The sequence below is a fragment of the Hyla sarda genome, chromosome 4 (genome assembly GCF_029499605.1).
Source record: "Hyla sarda isolate aHylSar1 chromosome 4, aHylSar1.hap1, whole genome shotgun sequence".
NCBI classification, from domain to species: domain Eukaryota; kingdom Metazoa; phylum Chordata; class Amphibia; order Anura; family Hylidae; genus Hyla; species Hyla sarda.
Window position 1 is genome coordinate 358,985,513 of NC_079192.1, and position 20,446 is coordinate 359,005,958.

Here is a 20,446-nt window from a genome sequence, read left to right on the forward strand (position 1 = left end):
GGCCGGCCCCTGCCACAGGAGCCAGCCCGAGCAGATAATTGCATGTTTTCCCGGGGGGCCGCATAGCCATATCGCAAAAATCAAAAATCGCGATTCGATTGCTTTTGCGATATATCATGCAGCCCTACTAGACAGTCAATGGCTGCTCGGCAATACTGAGAGTTCTTGTTTTGCAACAACTGGAGGCTCCATTTTGGAAACACTGCCATACCAGACGTTTTTCATTTTTATTTGGGGGGGGGGGGGGGGAGGTAACTGTGTAGGAGTATGTGTATATATAGTGTTTTTTTACTTTTTGTTATGTGTTATTGTAGTGTTGTGTAGTGTTTTTAGGGTACATTCGCACAGGCAGGGGTTCACAGCGAGTTTCTGCTAGGAGTTTGAGCTGCTGGGAGTTGTAGTTTGCAACAGTGGGAGGCACACTGGTTGCGAAACACTGAGTTAGGCAGCAAAATCTGTGTTTCGCAACCAGTGTGCTTTCAGTTCTTGCAAAAACTACAACTCTCAGCATGCACTGACAGCTTAAGGGCATGCTTGGACTTGTAGTTATGCAACAACTGGAGGCATACTACTAACACTCCCAGCATGCCCCTTGGCTGTCTGTGCATGCTGGGGGTTGTAGTTATGCAATAGCTGGAGGAACAATGGTTGCCAAACACAGATTTTGTTACCTAACTCAGTGTTTCGCAACCAGTGTGCCTCCAGTTGTTGCAAAACTACAACTCCCAGCATGCTCAGACAGCCGAAGGTCATGTTGGGTGTTGTAGTTATGCAACAACTGGAGGAGAACAGTTTGGAGACCACTGTGTTGTGGTGTCCAAACTGTAGCACTCCAGATGTTGCAAAACTTCAACTCCAAGCATGCCCAGACTTTCCAGGCATGCTGGGAGTTGTAGTTCTGCAACATCTGAAGGGCCAGATGTTACAGAACCACAACTCCCAGCATGCCTGGACTGTCTGGACATGGTAAGCGTTGTAGTTTTGCAACATCTGGAAGGGCTACAGTTTGCATGCCACTGCACAGTGGTCTCCAAACTGTAGCCCTCCAGATGTTGCAAAACTTCAACTCCAAGCATGCCCAGACTGTCCAGGCATGCTGGGAGTTGTAGTTCTGCAACATCTGAAGGGCCAGATGTTACAGAACCACAACTCCCAGCATGCCTGGACTGTCTGGGCATGGTGGGAGTTGTACTTATGCAACATCTGGAAGGGCTACAGTTTGGATGGCACTGCACAATGGTCTCCAAACTGTGGCCCTCCAGATGTTGCCAAACTACAACTCCCAGCATGTCCAGACAGCCTTTCCACTTTTCACTTACCACTGATCTTCACTGCTGCATCTGCTGCCTCCTTACAGCCGCCGATCCCGCCACTGCCTGCCGCCAGTCCCGCCACGATTGCCGGTCCCTTGGCCTCCTCCTGCACTCCGGTATACCCGCCGCCATCTTCCCCCCACTCTGCCCAGACATCCAGGGGCGGGCAGAGCGGGGATTTCAACTTTATCCCCGCCATCCCCAAATGCCAATGGTGGGTCACTCCTGACCAACCAATGGCAGGGGATAGGAGGAGGTGGCACCCCTGCCACCTGGCTCCTATCCTTCAGGATGGTTGGAGCTGTCACTGACAGCTCCGATCATCCCTATTATCTGGTGATTGGGTCACCACAGACCCGATCAGCCCGGAATCGCCGCAAATCGCTGATCTGATTTGATCCCCTAGGGGTTCGCATGGGGTCCCTGCTGAATGACAGGTGCCTGCTGTCCTTAAGTACCAGGACGTCAGGGCATACCTGTACGCCCTTGGTCCTTAACCCCTTAAGGACCCAGCCAATTTTCAATGTAGGACGGGCCATTATTTGCACATCTGACCACTGTCACTTTAATCATTAATAATTCTGGGATGCTTGTACCTTTAATTCTGATTCCAAGATTGTTTTTTCGTGACATATTCTACTTTATATTTGTGGTAAAATTGTGTCGATACTTGCATCCTTTCTTGGTGAAAAATTCCAAAATTTGATGAAAAAATTTAAAATTTACCTTTTTTTTTAAATTTAGAGCTCTCTGCTTATAAGGAAAAGGGATATTCCAAATAAATTATATATTGATTCACATATATAATATGTCTACTTTATGTTGGCATCATAAAGTTGACATGTTTTTACTTTTGGAAGACATCAGAGGGCTTCAAAGTATAGCAGCAATTTTCCAATTTTTACAACATTTTCAAAATCGAAATTTTTCAGGGACCAGTGCAATTTTGAAGTGGATTTGAAGGGCCTTATTAGAAATACCCCATAAATGACCCCTTTATAAAAATTGTACCCCTCAAAGTAATCAAAACAACATTCAAAAGGTTTGTTAAACCTTTAGGTGTTTCACAGGAATAGCAGCAAATTGAAGTAGAAAATACAAAATCTTCATTTTTTACACTGGCATGTTCTTGTAGACCAAGTTTTTGAATTTTTGCAAGGGGTAAAAGGAGAGAAATCTTCCTAAAATGTGTAACCCAATTTCTCTCGAGTACAGAAATACCTCAAATGTGTATATCAAGTGCTCTGTGGGTGCACTCAGAAGGGAAGAAGCGACAGTGGGATTTTGGAGAGTGAGTTTTTCTTAAATGGTTTTTGGGGGGCATGTCGCATTTAGTAAGCCCCTATGGTGCTAGAACAGCAAAAAAAACATGGCATACTATTTTGGAAACTACACCCCTCAAGGAACGTAACAAGGGGTACAGTGAGCCTAAACACCCCTTAGGTGTTTGATGACTTTTCGTTAAAGTTGGATGTGTTAATAATTTTTTTTTCACTAAAATGCTGTTTTTCCCACAAATTGTACATTTTTACAAGGCGTAATAGGAGAAAATTCCCCCCAAAATTTGTAACCCCATCTCTTCTGAGTATGGAAACACCCCATATGTGGACGTCAAGTGCACTGCGGGCGCACTACAATGCTCAGAAGAGAAGGAGTCACATTTGGCTTTTGAAAAGCAAATTTTGCCAAAATGGTTTTTGGGGGGAATGTCCCATTTAGGAAGTCCCTATGGTGCCAGGACAGCAAAAAAAACAAAAACAAAAAAACACATGGCATACTATTTTGGAAACTACACCCCTCAAGAAACGTAACAAAGGGTACAGTGAGCCTTAACACTCCACAGGTGTTTGACAACTTTTCGTTAAAGTTGGATGTGTAAATGATTTTTTTTTTCACTAAAATGCTGGTTTTCCCCCAAATTTTACATTTTACAAGGGGTAATAGGAGAAAATGCCCCCCAAAATTTGTAACCCCCTCTCTTCTGAGTATGGAAACACCCCATATGTGGATGTCAAGTGCACTGCGGGCGCACTACAATGCTCAGAAGAGAAGGAGTTACATTTGGCTTTTGCAAAGCAAATTTTGCTGAAATGGTTTTTGGGGAGAATGTCCCATTAAGGAAGCCACTGTGGTGCCAGGACAGCAAAAAAAAAAAAAGAAAAACACATGGCATACTATTTTGGAAACTACACCCCTCAAGGAATGTAACAAGCAATTTAACTGTATGGATCTGAATAGTGGTTGTACCAGGATTGCTTTCTATTCTTGAGAGTTGGACATCAGTAAGGTTATGTTCCGGATTTAAACATAATGGATTGTTGCGTGTCTCTTCCCCTTCTAGTTGTTGTGTGAGGCTGAGAGGCTCCAATAGAAGGCAGACCATTTGGTCTAATTTGTCATCCCAGTTCTTCTGTAGAACCTTAAAATATGAGTACAAAAGGTAAAAATTTGATCTAGTTAGAAGATAAGATTCACTTTCTTTAGATTGATCAGGAAAGAATATTACTTAGCTGGGTAGCTTCAGGATTTTGTGACTCTAGATTTTTGGAAGTTGCCTCTGCCTCCTTCGGCTTGTTGTTATCACATTCTGGCTTGTTGTTATCACAGTTCTGGCTTGTTGTTATTACATTCTTGATTGTTGTTTGAAAGAAAAAAAATGGTTAAAAGACTGAAGCAACACAGAGGGTTAGATTTTCAAAAACATGTCCACAGTTAAAGCAGGTGAGTTGGCCATTGCAAACAATCACATAACTTAGTTCATTTTGTACTAGGCCTCAGAAATATGTGATCTGTTGCTCTGGCCAACTCAGCAACTTTGCCTCTGGACATGTTTCAAAAAATATCCCCCTACGGTCACAACACAAAAGGCTTGCCTTTACTTTTATCAAGTGTGTGCGAAGCCTGACATGTAAGCCAACTTACCATCTTTAGGTGTGTCCATGTTTATAATTGTTCGGCTGGATGTCCAACTTGGCACAGCAAACCTGAGCATACATAAAAATTAGTAGTCATTAATTTTATATTAATAAATACTAAATTATTGTATTATTTAAAAAATGTACAGAGGAACATTTATGCATTTGGCCATAGCAAAAAAGCAGATTACTTAGTTACCGTAATTTTTGAAAAGGACTCAGCAAAATGAAATAAGCTATCTTATTGGTTGCTATTGCCAACTCTGCAACTCAGGTGTCAGCAGAGAGCACTGTGGTCAGACTCAAAATAAAGTCACAATTTTATCTGTATAATACAGCAGCTGATAATTACTGGAAGAATTCATTTTATTTTTAGAATAATTTCAAAATACCCCCCCCCCCCCCCAAAAAAAAAAAGCCTAACCCCCTTTAACTCGTGTTTTAACTTTACTTATGTACACATTGATGGTGATGCTATGGTGATTATAATTCTAACTGTGTATATGGTTTGATGAAAGTTTAAAGGACAAGTATGATGATTTTATAAGTCTACCCTATAAAAGGATAGAGTATAACTTTTATTTTGCTGTGGGTCCTAGCGCTGGGACCCCACCGCAATCTTCTGTTTGTAGCCACGGGTCTCCAGCACAGGAGCGCGTTACGCCCCCCGCCCGAATCTGGAGCCGCAACGCCCCCTACATATAGCTCTAAATGAGAGACATTCATAAAGGTTCGGCTCTCCCATAGAGCTTTATGGAGGGGGCGTGTCGGCTCTGGCTTTGGGGCGGGGGCGTGATGCGCTCCTAGGCTGGAGACCCGGGGCTAGAAACAGGAGATCGCGGTGGGGTCTCAGCGCTAGGAACCACACCGAAATACTAAGTTTGGAATCCTCATACTTGTCGTTTAATCCAAAGCCATGGTTGGGCTAGTATTTAAAGCATCTGTAAAGGGAAAGTGTGGCAGTTGTGGCTGTAACCAATTCATATAGCTGGTCAATAGAAAAGTAAATGTTAAAATAAATTTTACCAGCTACATGATTCTTTGTTATGGCCAACTGCCTAAATCTTCTTCTGGCCAGGTTGGGCACAATCTCCTCCCGGGATACCTTTGTTTAAATCCTTAACCTCGCGAATCTACGCCATTTGTAGAGTCACTCACTATTGACTCCAGCCCCCCTTGTGCATGAATTGTTCATGTGTCACAGGGCCCAGATATGTCTTGTTCTTTACTTAACCAAGCTTTTTAATGTTTTTCTTACACTACAGTAAGGCTGCTTTCGCTAACTACAACAAGATGATACATAAATATTGTTTTTTATTTTTATTTGGGGGAGGGGGACTGTGTAGGGGTATGTGTATATGTAGTGTTTTACTTTTTTTTTTTTTGTAAGCGTAGTGTAGTTTTTTCTAGGGTACACTCACACGGCGGGGGTTTACAGCGAGTTTCCCGCTGGGAATTTGGGCTGCGGCAGAAAAGTTGCTGCATCTCAAACTTGCAGCGAGAAGCTTGCTGTAAATCCCCGCCCGTGTAAATGTACCCTGTACATTCACATGGGGGGGGGGGGGGAGGGGGGCAAACCCCCAGCTATTGCAAAACTACCAATACCAGTATGTCCTTTGGCTGTCCGTGCTTGGTGGGGGTTGTAGTTATGCAACAGCTGGAGGCACACTGATTGCAAAACACAGAGTTTGTTGCTTAACTAAGTGTTTCACAACCAGTGTGCCTCCAGCTGCTTCAAAACTACAACTCCCAGCATGTATGGTCTATCAGTGCATGCTGGGAGTTCTAGTTTGCCCCCGCTGGAGGCACACTGGTTACGAAACACTGAGTTAGGTAACAAACTCTCCAACCAGTGTGCCTTCAGCCATTGCAAAAACTACAACTCTCAGCATGCAGTGACAACTGAAGGGCATGCTGGTACTTGTAGTTATGCAACAGCTGGAGGCATACTTCTAACACTCCCAGCATGCCCTTTGGCTGTCCGTGCATGCTGGGGGTTGTAGTTATGCAACAGCTGGAGGCACACTGGTTGCAAAACACTGAGAGTTTGTTACTTAACTCAGTGTTTCTCAACCAGTGTGCCTCCATTTGTTGCAAAACTATAACTCCCAGCATGCCCAGACAGCAGAAGGACATGTTGGGAGATGTAGTTATGCAACAACTGGAGAAGAACAGTTTGGAGACTACTGATGTTGCAACACTTCAACTCCAAGCATGCCCAGACTGTCCAGGCATGCTGGGAGTTGTAGTTCTGCAACATCTGCACAGTGGTCTCCAAACTGTGGCCCTCCACTGTCTGGGCTTGCTGGGAGTTGTAGTTGTAGATCATTCCTATTTTCCGGGCTATCGGGTCACCAGAGACCCGATCAGCCTGGAACCGCCGCGGACCCCAAAAGTCCCTTGTCATTGGGCAGTCACTTACTGACTGGCCAATGACAACGATCAGCAGCAGGGGACCATTCTGATTGGTCCTCAGCTGCATAGTGTCATCGGTCAGCTGTTCAGAACAGCTGCGATGACGTTTCTATCACCATGCCATGGGACATGGTGATAGAAAATGTATTGAACGTTTATGAACGTCCATTTGCGTTAAGTGACAGGAAAAATGTCCATTTGCAGGAAGGGGTTAAAGTGTACCTGTCGTTAACAAAAACTTTTTTTTTCAAAGTATATGTTTATTAAAGTTTTCCATGTAGAGAATACCCATAGAACAATAAGGTCATTGGAGCAGATAACATCAACCATACATTCTAGGTAGTCTGTTCACAACAAAGAGTGCACAGGAGATGGACTACTTCTTAGTATACTATCGGCTAGCACTTCCTAATGCATATCCTGGAATACTTGTGAGAAAAAAGACCAATGGATCCAGGCGCTGCTCTATCCAGGTATACACAGGATGCAGGTAAGTGTTCTTAATCAAGCAATTTTATTGAACACAAAACAACAAAAGGATCATGACGCATTTCGGGGTAAATTCCCCTTCCTCAGGTGATCTCCGTGATCATCTGAGGAAGGGGAATTTACCCCGAAACGCGTCATGATCCTTTTGTTGTTTTGTGTTCAATAAAATTGCTTGATTAAGAACACTTACCTGCATCCTGTGTATACCTGGATAGAGCAGCGCCTGGATCCATTGGTCTTTTTTCTCACAAGTATTCCAGTTTCTACAGGGCGTTGACACGCTCCTGTGACCATCAGGCTCGGCAGCTCATCCAACTCTATCTGGTACCCCAATCAAGGGGTGATATGCGCAATTTTTCTACTTTAAGGTGAGCGGCCACCCTGACTTAAGTCCTGGGTGTACATTCAGCATACTTTTTGGTTCCCTCACCTGCCAAGGGTAATACACGAGGCGCTGCCTCCCGGTTGTCTTTTTTGTCTTTATTTCTTAATGCATATCCTGGCACTATCCAAGTCTTAGTGAATTCGTCAAAGTATAAACAAAATCTGCAAACTCAGGACTAGGATCACATGCGGCTAGAGCACACTGAAAACATCAATTCCGAACAGATTGTTATCTATTTATTGCATTTCGTGTCAGGCACGAGATGTGCAGAAAGGGTGAAAAGGAAAAACAGGTAGCAAGAACAGGTAGGAAAGCAAGGGGGGGGAAGAAAAGGCGGGTGTAGGGAGAGGAGGACGTAGAATGGTCTAACCTAATGGATTAATTTACCTTGCGAAGCGGATCGACATCAGGGGTCCGGACATCCGAGGTGTTGCACAATGAGGTGTCAGGGCAGTGGGAGGTTTCGATTAACGTGACCGGAGCCCAAGTGAAGGGTGTCAAAGTAACAAAAACTTTTTATATAATGTAGATCATACCATTATATGTATATTTGTAATATACATTGGTAAAAAATGTGTATATTATTAATCCCTACAGCTATTGCCCGTGTCTCATTGCTCTGTGCCCTGAGGATAAGCGGGGCTCTGTGCAGTGAGGCTCTGTGACACGCTCCTGGCTCACACATCAGGATGATTGACAAGCCAAGAGCCTGCACAGAGCCCTGCTTGTCTCCTCACAGAGACACAGAGGCAATAGCTGCAGGGACATAATTTTTTCACCCAAAAATATACACATTTTTTAATCAATGTTTATTATAAATATACATATAATGGTATTATCTATGGTATATAAAAAGTTTTTGTTAACGACAGGTACACTTTAAGGGATTGTTTTCTGGGATTTGATGAGATCAAGGAATCTGGTGTTCTGGTTTTGTTTATGCTATTCACCATTTGGAATTGATAACATTATATTTTATCTGTTTGTAATAACAAATTTGTTTATTATTTGTTTAAATTTTTTAATTTGAAAATGGGAAAAGGGGGTGATTTGAATTTTTCATTACTTTTTAATATATATATATATATGTATATATATATATATATATATATATATATATATATATATAAACAAAAAAGAAAGCACGTACGTGCACTTACCGTTCAGCGGAGACAGTTCGGTGTGGAAGTCCGGTTCACGGGGAGCTGGATCACAGCATCAGCATGGGTGTTATTGCGCTCGGAGGCTACGCCGGCAGTTTCAGACTTGAATGCACGTATTCAAGTGCGAAACTGCCGGCGTAGCCTCCGAGTGCCATAACACCTGCTCTGATGCTGTGATCCAGCTCCCCGTGAACCGAACTGTCTCTGCTGAGCGGTGAGTGCACGTACGTGCTTTTTTTTTGTTTATATTCATACTTCATATCTTTGTATGTGCACCCTGCAGGAGATGACCATAGAGGTCGCCGAGACTGTGCTGCATCCTAGCCAAGGTGAAGTTGCCTCTTGTGTGCCCTCTCTTTTCTTGTTTCACTACTATTTTTTATATATATATATATATATTTATTTATTTTTACTGATTTTTAAAAATTTTTAACACCTTTTTAGTCCCTCTATGGGACTTGCATAAGCAATTATTTGATTGGCTGTAACAAAAGCTCAGACACGACAACAGCGACAGTGGCCTAGTACAGACCTTGAGCTGTGGTTGAATTAGATTCAGACTTCCATTCTCTTTTACAGCAGGTCTCGCCACTTGCCATGTGCAGTACTGTGCATATACCAACTGAGTGTAAAATTCCCACCTTTATGGATGCACCTCATCCCCACCTTCAGTGCCATCATTGCCACAGCGTTCCTTGTCATAGCAATGGTCACTTATGATACCTCTTTCTCCTACAGGATACTTTCAAAAATGTTATTCTTTGGTGACTTCGATTTAAACAGGAGATTCAGTTATGTGCAGTTGATTGCCAGAGCTTAACCAACATCCTAGGAAGGTGGCTGGTATATGGCACAAATATTCAGTACTTTATACTACATTCACTGAAAAAAACCTTAGTAACAAACAAGGTAAAGTGCACACAGACAAATCAATAATTCATAACAAAATATATTGTTATTAAATTAACATAATAAAATACATATAAAACAATGGGACTAAATTAACACCACAGGAGGATACATATAGACAAAAGCACCCAAATATAGGACCTTAGGATGCAAAAAAAAACCATGCAATGTACAAAACTAAATGTAAGAAAAATCACCATGCAGATTAATAGAGTTATATAATGATAGACTCAAAGAAGCTGGATAAGTGACATTACTCACAAAGAATGTACGACAGCAGAGCAAGAGGAAGCAACGTAAAGAACCTACTGTGATGCCCAATCAATTTGTACCTACCCCAACGTGCGTTTCGTTATTGTAAGTTTTGTCAGTTTTGTACATTGTATGTTTTATTTTTTTGCAGCCTGAGGTCCTATATTTGTGTGCCTTTATCTATGTGTATCCTCCTGTGGTGCAGGGGCGGATCCAGAGTAGAGTCTCGGGAGGGGCACTATTAGAGTATTTTGTGTTGGCGGACAGAAAACAAGATGTTGCTCACGGAACTTACAATATTATTAACTGTATCATACAGTCCTAACCTTGTTTAAGACTCTTAAGCCGTGTTCACATGTCAGAATAATTATCAAATATACCTATTGTCACAGAATGGGAAAGTGCTAAAGAGGTTTATACCATTTAAAACTACAGCTCCCAGTATGACCTAAGTAGTGGTGAGGTTATGCTGGGAGTTGTTGTTTCACCCATCATTACTGCAGAACTTACAAGTGATTCCGGCTCTGATAGGACACAGTAAGGAGAATACAGAATGATATCAGTGACTACAGGTGACGTCTTCTCTATAGTCTTTCCTTATCTTATTCAGATGTACATACCGCCAGGAATTGTTCCAGCTATATTTTCTCTCAGCAGAACTTGACGCCCAGATGGTGTTACGTCGAGCGCTCCGGGTCCCCGTTCCTCCCCGGAGCGCTCGCCTCATCCTTGTTGCTGCAGTGCCCCGGTCAGATCCACTGACCGGGTGCGCTGCGGTTCCGCCTCCAGCCGGGATGCGATTCGCGATGCGGGTGGCGCCCGCTCGCGATGCGCACCCCGGTCCCCGTACCTGACTCGCCATCCCTCTCTGGCACAGAGGATCCACTACCTGCCAGCCGGCATCGTGACAGTTCCCTTGTCTGTTCCTAGTCCGTGTTCCTGACCTCCTGCCGTTGCCCCTGACTACGTTCCTTGCCGCCTGCCCCCGACCTTCTGCTACGTCCGACCTTGCTTCTGCCTACTCCCTTGTACCTCGCCTATCTTCAGCAGCCAGAGAGGTGAGCCGTTGCTAGTGGATACGACCTGGTCACTACCGCCGCAGCAAGACCATCCCGCTTTGCGGCGGGCTCTGGTGAAAACCTGTAGTGGCTTAGAACCGGTCCACTAGCGCGGTCCTCGCCATCCCTCTCTGGCACAGAGGATCCACTACCTGCCAGCCGGCATCGTGACAGTCCCGCTCGCGATGCGCACCCCGGTCCCCGTACCTGACTCGCCATCCCTCTCTGGCACAGAGGATCCACTACCTGCCAGCCGGCATCGTGACAGTTCCCTTGTCTGTTCCTAGTCCGTGTTCCTGACCTCCTGCCGTTGCCCCTGACTACGTTCCTTGCCGCCTGCCCCCGACCTTCTGCTACGTCCGACCTTGCTTCTGCCTACTCCCTTGTACCTCGCCTATCTTCAGCAGCCAGAGAGGTGAGCCGTTGCTAGTGGATACGACCTGGTCACTACCGCCGCAGCAAGACCATCCCGCTTTGCGGCGGGCTCTGGTGAAAACCTGTAGTGGCTTAGAACCGGTCCACTAGCGCGGTCCTCGCCATCCCTCTCTGGCACAGAGGATCCACTACCTGCCAGCCGGCATCGTGACAGTAGATCCGGCCATGGATCCCGCTGAAGTTCCTCTGCCAGTTGTCGCTGACCTCACCACGGTGGCCGCCCAGCAAGCCCGACAGATCGCCCTTCTAACCCGTCAGCTGTCGGAAATGTCCACCATTTCGCACCAACTTCAGTCGCAACTTCTCCTGCACCTCCTCCGCAGCGAGTGGCCACTCCTAGCCTCCGCCTGTCCTTGCCGGACAAATTTAATGGGGACTCTAAGTATTGCCGTGGCTTTCTTTCGCAATGTTCCCAGCACTTGGAGATGATGTCGGACCAGTTTCCTACTGAAAGGTCTAAGGTGGCTTTCGTGTTCTGCCTTCTGTCTGGAAAAGCCCTGTCATGGGCCGCACCGCTCTGGGACCGCAAGGACCCCGTCACTGCCTCTGTACACTCCTTCTTCTCGGAAATTCGAAGTGTCTTTGAGGAACCTGCCCGAGCTTCTTCAGCCGAGATTGCCCTGCTGAACCTGGCCCAGGGTGTTTCTTCCGTTGGCGAGTACGCCATTCAGTTCCGTGCTCTTGCTTACGAGTTGTCCTGGAATAGTGAGGTTCTCTGCGCGACCTTTAAAAAAGGCCTATCCAGCAACATTAAAGATGTTCTGGCCGCACGAGAGACTCCTGCTGACCTACATGAACTCATTCATCTAGCCACTCGCATTGACATGCGTTCTTCCGGATGGCGTCTGGAGCTCCGCCTGGATATGGACTTTGTTCGCACGAAGCGTTTTTTCTCTCCGGCTCCTCTCTCCTCTGGTCCTCTGCATTCTGTTCCTGTGCTTCCCGCCGCGGAGGCTATGCAAGTTGACCGGTCTTGCTTGACACCTCAAGAGAGGACACGACGCCGCATGGAGAATCTTTGCCTGTACTATGCCGGTACCGAACACTTCCTGAAGGATTGTCCTATCCGTCCTCCCCGCCTGGAAAGACGTACGCTGACTCCGCACAAAGGTGACACAGTTCTTGATGTCAACTCTGCTTCTCCACGCCTTACTGTGCCTGTGCGGATATCTGCCTCTACCTTCTCCTTCTCTACTATGCTCTTCTTGGATTCCGGATCTGCAGGAAAATTTTTTTTGGCCTCTCTTATCAACAGGTTCTACGTTCCTGTGACCAGTCTCGCCAGACCCCTCTACATCTATTGTTTTTACAATAAAAGATTGGACTGTCTCGTGCGTTTTCACACAGAACCCCTCCTAATGTGCATCGGACCTCATCACGGAAAAATTGAGTTTTTTTTCCTCCGGTTCTTTGGCCCCAAGAAGAGGGGGAGACCCAAGGGGGGGGGTACTGTTACGTCGAGCGCTCCGGGTCCCCGTTCCTCCCCGGAGCGCTCGCCTCATCCTTGTTGCTGCAGTGCCCCGGTCAGATCCACTGACCGGGTGCGCTGCGGTTCCGCCTCCAGCCGGGATGCGATTCGCGATGCGGGTGGCGCCCGCTCGCGATGCGCACCCCGGTCCCCGTACCTGACTCGCCATCCCTCTCTGGCACAGAGGATCCACTACCTGCCAGCCGGCATCGTGACAGTTCCCTTGTCTGTTCCTAGTCCGTGTTCCTGACCTCCTGCCGTTGCCCCTGACTACGTTCCTTGCCGCCTGCCCCCGACCTTCTGCTACGTCCGACCTTGCTTCTGCCTACTCCCTTGTACCTCGCCTATCTTCAGCAGCCAGAGAGGTGAGCCGTTGCTAGTGGATACGACCTGGTCACTACCGCCGCAGCAAGACCATCCCGCTTTGCGGCGGGCTCTGGTGAAAACCTGTAGTGGCTTAGAACCGGTCCACTAGCGCGGTCCTCGCCATCCCTCTCTGGCACAGAGGATCCACTACCTGCCAGCCGGCATCGTGACAGATGGTTTCTATGTCAGCTGATATAATACTACCAAACACTGTATTCTTCTAATACAATACCGCCACACACCCTCTGAATATAATTCTGACACACTGTACCTCCTGAATATACAACACACTGTACCTTCTGAATATAATACCGCCATACACTGTACCCTCTGAATATAATACTACCACACACTGCACTCTCTGAATATAATACTACCACACACTGTGCCCTCTGAATATAACACTACCACACACTGTGCCCTCTAAATTTAATACTAGCAAACACTGCACTCTCTGAATATACTACCACACACCGTACCCTCTGTTTATAATACTATCACACACTGCACCCTCTGAATATAATACTACCACACACTGTGTTCTCTAAATTTAATACTACCACACACTGCACTCTGTGAATATAACTTGCTGTGCAGTGCACCCTCTGAATAAAATACCCAAATGTTTTGTGGCCCATAAAAAACATACCACCCCAGAAATTCCTCATCATATACATTATACTTCTAAAATACAAAACACTCTGTGCCTTCACATATAGTAATAATGCCCCCATCTTGTGCCCCTACATATAATAATTATGACCCGTCCTGTTCTCCCCACATAATAATGCCCTCTGTGCTGTGCCCCTCACATATATTGCCCCCTGTGCTGTGCCCTTCACATATAATGCCCCCGTTCTTTGCCCCTCACATATAATGCCCCCATCATGCGCCCTTCACATTTAATGCCCCTGTTCTTTGCCCCTCATATATAATGTCCCCATCATGTGCCCCTCACATATAATGCCCCGTGCTGTGCCCTTCACATATAATGCCCCCATTTTTTGCCCCTCACATATAATGCCCCCATCATGCACCCCTCACATATAATGCCCCCTGTGCTGTGCCCCTCACATATAATGCCCCCTGTGCTGTGCCCCACACACATAATTTATATGTGTGGGACACAGCACAGGGGGCATTATATGTGAATGGCCAAGCACAGGGGGCATTATTTCATATAAGGCCCCCTGTGCTGTGCTCCACACATATAATGCCCCCTGTACGGTGCCCCTCACATATAATGCCCCCTGTGCTGTGCCCCTCACATATAATTTATATGTGTGGGACACCACACAGGGGGCATTATATGTGAGGGGCACAGCACAGGGGGGCCCCGTGCCATGTGCTCTTCCCATATAATGCCCCCTGTGCTTTGCCCTGTAGCCCCTCACATTAAATATTCCCTTTTCCCAAGTTTTTAAATCCCCCTCCCCCTCCTCCTATACGATATAGTTCCCCAAATCCCCTGGGCCCTGAGCATACTCTGAGTACTTACAGTATGCGGGCTGCGGGGACAGGATCTCTAGGCGCCGGCGCGATGATGTGACGTCATCGCGCCTGCCTCTAGTGGATCGTGTCCCCGCAGCTCACACACTGTGTAATCACAGTGTGTGAAAGTTTAGTGAATGGTGGAGCTGGAGTTTACAGCTTCGGCTCCACCATGCAAGGTGGTGGGGCGGGTGCTGCATGCTGCAATCTCGGGGGGGGGGGGGGGGGGGCAATTGCCCCGTTGCCCCCCCCCCTGGATCCACCACTGCTGTGGTGTCCATATAGTCCCATTGTTTTATATGTATTTTATTATGTTAATTTAATAAAGATATATTTAGGAATTATTGATATGTCTGTGTGCACTTTCCCTTGTCTGTTACTAAGGTATTTTTTTCTGTAAATATAAATATAATTTGGTGGTATACACCACTTTTACCAGGTTTTCCGGAAATATGTTTATTTGGTGATAACTTTATAGTACTTAACACAAAAAAGTTCAATCAACACTTCTTACAAGCAAATGCTTATAATGTTTTTTTGTAAGTGGCAAATTTAGGTTACTAAGGGTTAACTCTTCTTTACATAAAGACCAGGGATTTTTAGTCATAAGAAGCAGCAGTGCCACACATGTAACTATGCTGACTGCTACATTGCATTTCATCCATTTAATCTGTATTAAATTTTGGACATAATGTTAGGATGATGTCACATAACGAATTACAACCTCTTATGTAACGTTATAAAATGCACAATATCAACTAAATCAGATAATACTGTCACCATAAAAATTAAATTAAGCTCAACAGACATTGTGACTAGCTTGTTTTTCTTCCTCTAAAAACATGGAAAATTTTCAAAAAAGGACCAAGATAACGTGTGTTTATAGCACGCAGATAATGTCTGCCGTGAATGAGACTGAGGTGAAGACCACATTTTTTGTTAAATGGAGCGACAAAAGCAGTTAGGGTTATTTCCTTTTCCTTAGTTATGTTTTCATCAGTGTTAATTCTGTTTTTGTATGTTGATAAATAGGAAGCATACATTAAAGGACTAATAGAACTTGTGGTGACATGAAAAGAGTTAACCACAAAGTATGCAGCCATAATGGTATGCAATGTTAATATTGCAGATATGGACCAGAAAGAAAAAAATGTGAATCATTATTGTTACAGACAAATGGAGAGTGATGAAAGACATTTACAGTATTTACACACACTACTGCACATTTTTTTTCCCATGGGCTGTAACATTTTGGTAAACCAGCCACGTGGAAGTCTTAATAGTGGAAGTCACCATGTGTTATATGCAATGCATACAAATGAATGCAAATAAAACACTTTAATAAGGACCAATCAGATTCAAGCTCTTTTGTTTTCTAGTGTCTGATTTGTTACTTCTGGCACAACCACTGTAATTTCTTTAATGTATTTTATTTAATTACACTTTATGTCCTTCTGCATTTTAAACTAATTTGAATTTATTGATATGAATAAAATGTAAAGGCGAATAGGCAGAAGAACATTTTGTTTACTGTCATTACATTTCTTTTACCGTATAATCTGAAAATCAGCGGTTTTAACATGTTTCATGTAGGAGCAAAACATTGAAAATGAGTTCAACCTGTACTGTTGCGTCCTCTTTATATGGATCACTTGTGCATCCTTCCAAATTTTAAAGTTATATTAATCTTCATGGAACACACCTTGTGCAGACAAAATATGTAAATGTTGCTTGTAGAAGACAATAAAGTTTTACAATTGTGTGTCGTGACACATTTGTGTGTCTGTGGCAGTCTGCAGATGTGTCGCAGGACTATTCTATTTGGCTGCTGCAGGTCCCTATTCTTAAGTAGGCATGATCCAGGCTGCCTGATCTTAAAGTGACAAGATGCTGGATGGCAGTTTAAGTCAGTGAGCAGTGGTGTCTGTTGGACTTAGGATTTGTAATGCCCCTGACATTCAACCTGAGGAGCAGAGCAGGAGGATGCCACTCGCCAGGAGACATCAGATCTAAGTGGTAGCCTCTGAGCCTGGGCCTGCTGTGAAATGGGATGTAGAGACACAGGATATTCAGAGGCCAGATGTGTGACCATTAAATGGCAAAGGGGGTGATGAAATGGCAAAGGTGGTACAAAAGAGGGGTGATGAAATGCCACAGGAGATGATGAAGGGGGGTGATGAAATGGCACATGGGGTGTTTCTCCAGGCCTCACATCTTGAAAGCTCTCCACTGCCTACTTCACTGCAATGAACTTGTATGTATGTATTATGGTTGTATTATACAATGTGGATGTATCTGTACTTGTGTATTTATGTGTCTGTATGTGGCTATATGTATGTATGTTCCTGTATTAGTTTATATGTATCCCCTTATAGACGAAGCCTGTTTAGTCCTAAAGGAACAGCCACATTTTTCAAATCTGACCTGTGTCACTTAATATATTACATTTATATTATTTAAATTAACTCAGGGATGTTTTTACCTATCTTACTAATTCTGAGATCATTTTTTGTGACATATTCTATGTTATGATAGTGGAAAATTTCCATCAATACTTGCAGGGTTTCTTTGTGAAAAGCTCCAAAATTTCATGAGAATTTTAACCTGGGAATGTGCTCAATAATATCACAATAAGGGGCTGGGGGAGAATGTGTGCAAGTGGGTAAGAAACTGGCTCATTGATAGGAAACAGAGGGTGGTTATTAATGGTACTTATTCTGATTGGGTGACTGTTACTAGTGGGGTACCACAGGGGTCCGTCTTGGGTCCTGTCCTATTTAATATATTCATTAATGACCTTGTAGAGGGGTTGAATAGTAAAGTAGCAATCTTTGCAGATGACACTAAACTCTGTAAAGTGGTAAACACTATAGAGGACAGTGCACTGTTCCAAATGGATCTGGATAGGTTGGAGGTTTGGGCTGGGAAGTGGCAGATGCGGTTCAACACTGATAGATGTAAGGTAATGCACATGGGGAAGAAAAATCTGGACTGGTATTATTTATTAAATGGGAGAACACTTGGGACGACTGACATGGAAAAGGACTTAGGAGTCTTAGTTAACAGTAAATTTAGCTGTAGTGACCAGTGTCGGGGTGCATCAATAGGGGCATAGATGCCCACGACAAGGAAATGATTCTACCGCTGTACAAATCACTAGTTAGACCACACTTAGAATATTGTGTACAGTACTGGGCACCAGTGTACAAGAAAGATATAGTGGAGCTGAAGAGGGTTCAAAGATGGGCAACCAGAGTAATACGGGGAGGACTACAGTACCCAGAAAGATTATCAGAATTAGGGTTATTTAGTTTAGAAAAAAGAAGGCTTAGGGGAGACCTAATAACTATGTATAAATATATCAGGAGACAGTACAGATATCTCTCCCATGATCTATTTATACCCAGGACTGTATCAATAACAAGGGGGCATCCTCTACGTCTAGAGGAAAGAAGGTTTCTACACCAGCACAGATGGGGGTTCTTTACTGTAAGAGCAGTGAGACTGTGGAATTCTCTCGTGGAGGAGGTGGTCATGGTGAACTCTGTAATAGAGTTCAAAAAGGGGCTGGATGCATTTTCGGAGAGTAATAACATTACTGGTTATGTATACTAGATTTATAGGGACAGAAGGTTGATCCAGGGATTTATTCTGATATATTATGCCATATTTGGAGTCGGGAAGGAATTTTTTCCCTTTTTACCTCTAGTGTGAGGGTTTTTTGCCTTCCTCTTGATCAACTCAACTCAATAGGGACTTATTAGGGTTATAGGTTGAACTTGATGGACTCTGGTCTTTTTTCAACCTTATGAACTATATTACTATGTTACAATAAATAAGAAACACATGCCTGACATGAATTGTTCCCAAAGGGATGTACACTACCACCGGAACAACCAGATTAAGGCATTCCTAAAGACAGTGCACATACAAATATCAAGCAAACTGAGCAAAGCTGTGGGCTGATTTGTATTTTAGCGTCACCAATGTCAGTTGCATGTAGTTAATTCTCACATAGTCTTTCCATCCTGTGTGAAACATAATAATGCAGTTAAAGGCATTCCAATCGAATATGGCTACGCCATCTAAGTGTCAGTTACGTGTAGTTGCTAATTTAATCACACATATTTTTCCTACCTGCGGGTAACATAACAATGCAGTTAAAGGCGTTCAAATCGAACAATGCTTTGCCATCTAAGTGCCATTTATGTGTAGTTAATTATTTCTACTTGTGTGTAACATAACACAGTTCAAAGCACTGACAGTGAGAGTTGACTAGTAGGTGAGTGAGAAATTACCCTGAAAAGATAAAAAAAAATATCCAAAGCTTTTACAAAAAAATATGTCTGGTAAAGGAATTGTTAGACAGGGCAGTGGACAGAGCACATCTGCCATGTCCTCTGCAAGTAAGAATGTTGGTGGCAGCAGCAGCCAGGTCCCTGGTGTCAGAAGCAGCAGCCACGTCAGCAAACAAGAGTTCTCACAGTCTTCCAAGGGTTGCATTGTTTATAGAGGATAGCAAAGTCCTTGTGGACTGGTTGACTGGTAGAGATGAGTGGAGGAGACAATGAGGAGGAGTTTGATGATAAAGATGTAGTCTTGGACAAGATGTGGGAGCAAGTTAAGGAGGAGGTGACATGTTTAAAGCAAGAAGGTAGTGATAGTGACAACGAAGAAGGGTGTAGCTGAGGTAGGGGCAAGACACCTTTCAAATGTAGCAGATGTAGGCCTGCTGGTCTGATCAGCTTAGGTGTTGGCAAAACTGTAGGTTAAAAAAAAAAAACTTCCAGAAAAGGAGCACAGTCAGGTGGTGCTGTCTGTGTTTAGTATTATGCTGTGTAGAAATGATTTTCTACCTTGCCAATTGATAGAACCAAAATAACATCTATAGTATCAGTGTGTGTGTGGGGGGGGGGGGGGGGGGGGGGGGGAGGGATGCCTAAAACGTAACCTTTAATGACTCTGGTTAAAACATATCACCAAAATAATAGTGCTCCAGTGATTACCCATTACCAGATGTTTAAAATCTTGACTTGATCCCAGTCAAGTTTTTAAACATTTGGTAATGGGTAATCACTGGAGCACTATTATCTGTCAACACCGAAAAGTGGAATATATGTCAATTTCCAATGCCTTACTACCGAATTTGCTTGGCGTCTTCAGGGGAAACACTTATGTCAGAGGTTATCACATGCTTAATTCACATATTATTAGAGCATTATTGCAGAACTCAAGCTGATATGTGTAAACCATCAGGCTGATATGTATGGAAATGCAGTTCAGGGCAGCATCAGGTGCATAGCACTCAGAAGTGAGGCGATTACCGGCAATTTTGCGCCGTATGTGCTTCTTCCGGCCTCTGAATACGTCATCGCACTTTGCATTTTTATTTGCAGGTGAGCGTGGTCACCTGAATAGTTCCGGTGCACAGGTGAGTAAAACATTAATATACAAAATTATTAAAATGTAGCCGATTAAACCTACTGAGGTTAAAATTATATATATATGTATGTCAGGAGTATCATGGTAGAGGTCCTGGTCACCTGTAAAAAACAAAGGAGAGGGCCCCGATATAATACAACCTGGAAGGAAACCAATTGTACTGCACTTAGCACATATGCTGTTATCACTCAAGGCCACAGTAGCCTCCATAGATAATCTGCAATAAAGTATACTAAAAGCCCCATCACAATACATATTCCGGTGACCTGATAAAGAACTGGATTCAACATGCCAAATCCTAGCCTACTCCCGATCTCCTGCTGGTCCAGTGTTTTTCGCCGGGGC

General features: G+C 44.2%; 1 long non-coding RNA gene across 1 annotated transcript in view; it reads right to left on the reverse strand.

The window, feature by feature from the left end:
- LOC130267228 (uncharacterized) overlaps positions 1-16,445 on the reverse strand; it is a 39,879-nt gene extending 23,434 nt beyond the window's left edge. Inside the window, exons 1-4 of the long non-coding RNA XR_008843108.1 lie at positions 16,362-16,445; positions 4,236-4,297; positions 3,820-3,943; positions 3,561-3,732 (exon numbers count right to left, since the gene is read on the reverse strand). This is a non-coding gene — a long non-coding RNA (uncharacterized LOC130267228). The remainder of the gene's footprint in view (positions 1-3,560; positions 3,733-3,819; positions 3,944-4,235; positions 4,298-16,361) is intronic.
- Positions 16,446-20,446: the final 4,001 nt, after the last annotated feature.